We start from the raw sequence: 6,304 nt of genomic DNA, 5'->3' as shown, positions 1-6,304 counted from the left end.
GAGCGGCTGGCTGATTATATTCCATTTCTGGATCGCCCGGGGCCCGCCGCCCAATCCTCGACACGCGAAATACCCTTCGGCGAAACGTTGAAGCGCGTTTCAAATTTTCGGATCAAGCCCGATCGAGGCGAGCCGGCGTTTTCAGGTGCGTTGCATGCTCCACGAACTCACTGCATGCGGATTGAGGGAAGTGGACCGACGATATTTTTTGGCTATGGAACGAAGCATTTCAGGTCACGTTGTACTCCTGCCTTTACCGACCGAGCAAACTCACCCTTTGTCTTCCTGTATTAAATACACAAACGAACGGCAAGGGTTCGTATTTTGTCGGTGCATCGCTCTTTTGTAGCAGAATTCAGGAAAGTTATTCATACCCCGAAAATCGTCGACAAAATGTGTGGTTTTTTGACACGAGTTGACGGATTCAGAAATAGTGTATTTTATGAATTTAACAGTAGTAGTGTTTGATGGTGACTTAAGAAATTACAGCAACTTTCCTTGTAGTTTATTTGTTACATATACGTAATAATTTTTGTATCATATTGTTGATGCCGGAAATAATTAGTTCATTATTATTTATGATATTCAAAACATGTACAATAATTTGACTGAAATAACAATGATTCTACGGCTCTGGTACAATGATCCGTTTCCACACTCCCACCAACACAGCGGCATCATTATGCGTCTGCAGTCGTTTCGAGGTGTTCGATAATAACATCCGCAGCCGCGCAAGGAACAAGAAAATCTGCAGGAAACCCTGCTCAGGTGCGAGCGCACTGAATTCAAACTTCTGCTTGCCGATTAGACGCCTGAACGACGTGACCCATCGTACAATTCGTCAACGCAATGGAAATTGGCAATTCAGGTCCTTTATTAATTACACTCGGTTGATAACACTGTATGATACTCGCTGATAAGATAACAAAATATTGGGCTGATGCAATGACCTAGTTCTTATCTGAGAATAAAGAAATTGATCGATCGCTAAACCCATCGCTTTTCATCAGAATCCAGTACAATATGTGATGATTTAGTATTAACTCTTATGATCTCTCCCTCAGCTCAAGGACTTACTGTGAGACGTAACATTCAAAAAGAAGAATAGCTGACCACTTTGGATTCTTAGTTATATTATAGATAATTTTCAATAGTCCTGAAATGAACTTTGAAATGCGTGGTGTCGGCAAAATTTTGCCTGGGGAATCGTTTGTACGCAGTCCGAATTCGCCTAAAGAGTTACAGCCAAAAACCGCAGGATTTTGTTCGTAATTTCTCTGCTGCTTGTCTTTTGCTCTTTTCGCTGCGTTTTCTGAGTTCCTGGGGGTCCAATTCGTCAGGAAAGGGTCACACAAATCGAATCTGAGACCAAAAATTTTTCGGTCGAAAAATGAAAAAAAAGTAAGGCTAACCCCTTTGCATTTTTGGCCAAAATTTTGGCGATTTTGAAAAGTGCCGGGATAAATTCTTTCATGCACTGTTCCGACGTAATTTTGCAAGAGAAATCGATTGGGCGCAGTCCCAATAGGCTGCGGTCAACAGAACAAGAGCTGCAGCCAAAAAACGTGAACCTGCGTTTTCGACATTTTTCAGCAGGTGCTTTTTCCTTCGTAACTTCTCACCTGTTCATCCAACGCTCTTTTCGCTGCGTTTTCTGAGTTCCTGGGGGTCCAATTCGTCAGGAAAGGGTCACACAAATCGAATTGTAGACCAAAAATTTTTCGGTCGAAAAATGAAAAAAAAAGTAAGGCTAACCCCTTTGCATTTTTGGCGAAAATTTTGGCGATTTTGAAAAGTGCCGGAATAAATTCTTTCATGCACTGTTCCGACGTAATTTTGCGAGAGAAATCGATTGGGCGCGGTCCCAATAGGCTGCGATCAACAGAACAAGAGCTACAGCCAAAAAACGTGAACCTGTGTTTTCGACATTTTTCAGCAGGTGCTTTTTCCTTCGTAACTTCTCTCCTGTTCATCCAACGCTCTTTTCGCTGCGTTTTCTGAGTTCCTGGGGGTCCAATTCGTCAGGAAAGGGTCACACAAATCGAATCTGAGACCAAAAATTTTTCGGTCGAAAATTGAAAAAAAAAGTAAGGCTAACCCCTTTGCATTTTTGGCGAAAATTTTGGCGATTTTGAAAAGTGCCGGAATAAATTCTTTCATGCACTGTTCCGACGTAATTTTGCGAGAGAAATCGATTGGGCGCGGTCCCAATAGGCTGCGATCAACAGAACAAGAGCTACAGCCAAAAAACGTGAACCTGTGTTTTCGACATTTTTCAGCAGGTGCTTTTTCCTTCGTAACTTCTCTCCTGTTCATCCAACGCTCTTTTCGCTGCGTTTTCTGAGTTCCTGGGGGTCCAATTCGTCAGGAAAGGGTCACACAAATCGAATCTGAGACCAAAAATTTTTCGGTCGAAAATTGAAAAAAAAAGTAAGGCTAACCCCTTTGCATTTTTGGCGAAAATTTTGGCGATTTTGAAAAGTGCCGGAATAAATTCTTTCATGCACTGTTCCGACGTAATTTTGCGAGAGAAATCGATTGGGCGCGGTCCCAATAGGCTGCGATCAACAGAACAAGAGCTACAGCCAAAAAACGTGAACCTGTGTTTTCGACATTTTTCAGCAGGTGCTTTTTCCTTCGTAACTTCTCTCCTGTTCATCCAACGCTCTTTTCGCTGCGTTTTCTGAGTTCCTGGGGGTCCAATTCGTCAGGAAAGGGTCACACAAATCGAATCTGAGACCAAAAATTTTTCGGTCGAAAATTGAAAAAAAAAGTAAGGCTAACCCCTTTGCATTTTTGGCGAAAATTTTGGCGATTTTGAAAAGTGCCGGAATAAATTCTTTCATGCACTGTTCCGACGTAATTTTGCGAGAGAAATCGATTGGGCGCGGTCCCAATAGGCTGCGATCAACAGAACAAGAGCTACAGCCAAAAAACGTGAACCTGTGTTTTCGACATTTTTCAGCAGGTGCTTTTTCCTTCGTAACTTCTCTCCTGTTCATCCAACGCTCTTTTCGCTGCGTTTTCTGAGTTCCTGGGGGTCCAATTCGTCAGGAAAGGGTCACACAAATCGAATCTGAGACCAAAAATTTTTCGGTCGAAAATTGAAAAAAAAAGTAAGGCTAACCCCTTTGCATTTTTGGCGAAAATTTTGGCGATTTTGAAAAGTGCCGGAATAAATTCTTTCATGCACTGTTCCGACGTAATTTTGCGAGAGAAATCGATTGGGCGCGGTCCCAATAGGCTGCGATCAACAGAACAAGAGCTACAGCCAAAAAACGTGAACCTGTGTTTTCGACATTTTTCAGCAGGTGCTTTTTCCTTCGTAACTTCTCTCCTGTTCATCCAACGCTCTTTTCGCTGCGTTTTCTGAGTTCCTGGGGGTCCAATTCGTCAGGAAAGGGTCACACAAATCGAATCTGAGACCAAAAATTTTTCGGTCGAAAATTGAAAAAAAAAGTAAGGCTAACCCCTTTGCATTTTTGGCGAAAATTTTGGCGATTTTGAAAAGTGCCGGAATAAATTCTTTCATGCACTGTTCCGACGTAATTTTGCGAGAGAAATCGATTGGGCGCGGTCCCAATAGGCTGCGATCAACAGAACAAGAGCTACAGCCAAAAAACGTGAACCTGTGTTTTCGACATTTTTCAGCAGGTGCTTTTTCCTTCGTAACTTCTCTCCTGTTCATCCAACGCTCTTTTCGCTGCGTTTTCTGAGTTCCTGGGGGTCCAATTCGTCAGGAAAGGGTCACACAAATCGAATCTGAGACCAAAAATTTTTCGGTCGAAAATTGAAAAAAAAAGTAAGGCTAACCCCTTTGCATTTTTGGCGAAAATTTTGGCGATTTTGAAAAGTGCCGGAATAAATTCTTTCATGCACTGTTCCGACGTAATTTTGCGAGAGAAATCGATTGGGCGCGGTCCCAATAGGCTGCGATCAACAGAACAAGAGCTACAGCCAAAAAACGTGAACCTGTGTTTTCGACATTTTTCAGCAGGTGCTTTTTCCTTCGTAACTTCTCTCCTGTTCATCCAACGCTCTTTTCGCTGCGTTTTCTGAGTTCCTGGGGGTCCAATTCGTCAGGAAAGGGTCACACAAATCGAATCTGAGACCAAAAATTTTTCGGTCGAAAATTGAAAAAAAAAGTAAGGCTAACCCCTTTGCATTTTTGGCGAAAATTTTGGCGATTTTGAAAAGTGCCGGAATAAATTCTTTCAGGCACTGTTCCGACGTAATTTTGCGAGAGAAATCGATTGGGCGCGGTCCCAATAGGCTGCGATCAACAGAACAAGAGCTACAGCCAAAAAACGTGAACCTGTGTTTTCGACATTTTTCAGCAGGTGCTTTTTCCTTCGTAACTTCTCTCCTGTTCATCCAACGCTCTTTTCGCTGCGTTTTCTGAGTTCCTGGGGGTCCAATTCGTCGGGAAAGGGTCACACAAATCGAATCTGAGACCAAAAATTTTTCGGTCGAAAATTGAAAAAAAAAGTAAGGCTAACCCCTTTGCATTTTTGGCGAAAATTTTGGCGATTTTGAAAAGTGCCGGAATAAATTCTTTCATGCACTGTTCCGACGTAATTTTGCGAGAGAAATCGATTGGGCGCAGTCCCAATAGGCTGCGATCAACAGAACAAGAGCTACAGCCAAAAAACGTGAACCTGTGTTTTCGACATTTTTCAGCAGGTGCTTTTTCCTTCGTAACTTCTCTCCTGTTCATCCAACGCTCTTTTCGCTGCGTTTTCTGAGTTCCTGGGGGTCCAATTCGTCAGGAAAGGGTCACACAAATCGAATCTGAGACCAAAAATTTTTCGGTCGAAAATTGAAAAAAAAGTAAGGCTAACCCCTTTGCATTTTTGGCGAAAATTTTGGCGATTTTGAAAAGTGCCGGAATAAATTCATTGTGGCACTATTCCGACGTAATTATGCGAGAGAAAACGAATGGTTGCAGTCCCAACTCGCTGCGAGCAACGAATAAAAAGTTACAGCCAAAAAACGTCAGATTTCGTTGGTAATTTCTCTGCTGCTGGTGTTGCGGCGTTTTTCTTGCCTCTTCAGAATTCTTTGGGGTCCAATTAGACTAGGAAGTGACACTCAAACCTGGATCGAAGAGTTTTTGGTTCAGAAACAGGAAGGTTTCGAGTTTGGACTTTTCACAGTTACATCTTTGCTCAGGTCTTTCACATTTTCACCGCCCCGATGGCTAAATGTATTGTACTCGTCATCAGAATACAATGCCCAAATTTAAGTGGCCGAGATTTCTTCACCTTGACATCAAAGCCTTTTCTAATAAATTTTTCTGTGTCAACCTTGAACGAAGTCAGTGAGTTTATAAATGACTTATAATAATGATCAAGAATGTCTTCTAAATTATCGTCTAATACTGTGCTTCGAACTGTTAATAATAAAAAGTAAATTAGATCCTTCGCTCCAGAATCATAGTGACCAAACTGAGAGACGATGATTTTAATACCAATTGGCTCAGAATTTCCGTCGTATTCAAACAGCGTACTGTCAGATCAAAATCACCATGCGTCATTGTGCCCCGTGGCTCTGATGGTTTTAAAAGTCGGCAATTAACCTGGTACTTATATTTCAAAAAAAATATCATCAATACAAACAATGTACGGCTTTACTCCTGGAATTTGTTTGAAAATATCATGTACTTGTCTCAGCCCATCTTTGACAGTCTGCATTGTTGTATCATTTTCTTAATGTACTAACGCAGGCATAACTCAATCTTTGAAAGATTCAAGATTTTTCCATTTTACGGAAATGGTTATAGCATATAATTCTTTGTCATTCTTTGATACAAATTAAGTCTTCAAATATCAAGGCTCGTTTTCATGAACCAATAGTACGATACATATTTTTCTACTCACCTAACGTTACCTAAATATATTGTACAACTATAAAATAAGTTTTTAAAACTATCTTAACAAGATAAAATATTGTGACACCAATATTTCAATAAATATAATAATTAAGTTATAATTTCGATAATTTATTGTTGCATGAAAACGAGCCTTCAAACTTTGATTTGATAAAATTGTTCAATATTTTATTCACGTTACTTTAAAATACATTCATGGAATTAATGGAAATCGTGAAATTACACAACGCAATGATTTATTGTATATTAACAATTCTTAGTAATCTCAGAAAGGTTCATTAGACCATAGGGAAGACCGGGGCGAGTTGGTACACGAGGCGAGTCATTGCCTTGTAGTTTTTAGGAGAAACAAACATGTAAGAAACTCTGGATGTTGACCGATGAATTTCACTATACCTTGTATTTCTCTAAATG

The sequence above is a fragment of the Neodiprion virginianus genome, chromosome 2 (genome assembly GCF_021901495.1).
Source record: "Neodiprion virginianus isolate iyNeoVirg1 chromosome 2, iyNeoVirg1.1, whole genome shotgun sequence".
NCBI classification, from domain to species: domain Eukaryota; kingdom Metazoa; phylum Arthropoda; class Insecta; order Hymenoptera; family Diprionidae; genus Neodiprion; species Neodiprion virginianus.
This window is presented reverse-complemented; position numbering follows the sequence as displayed.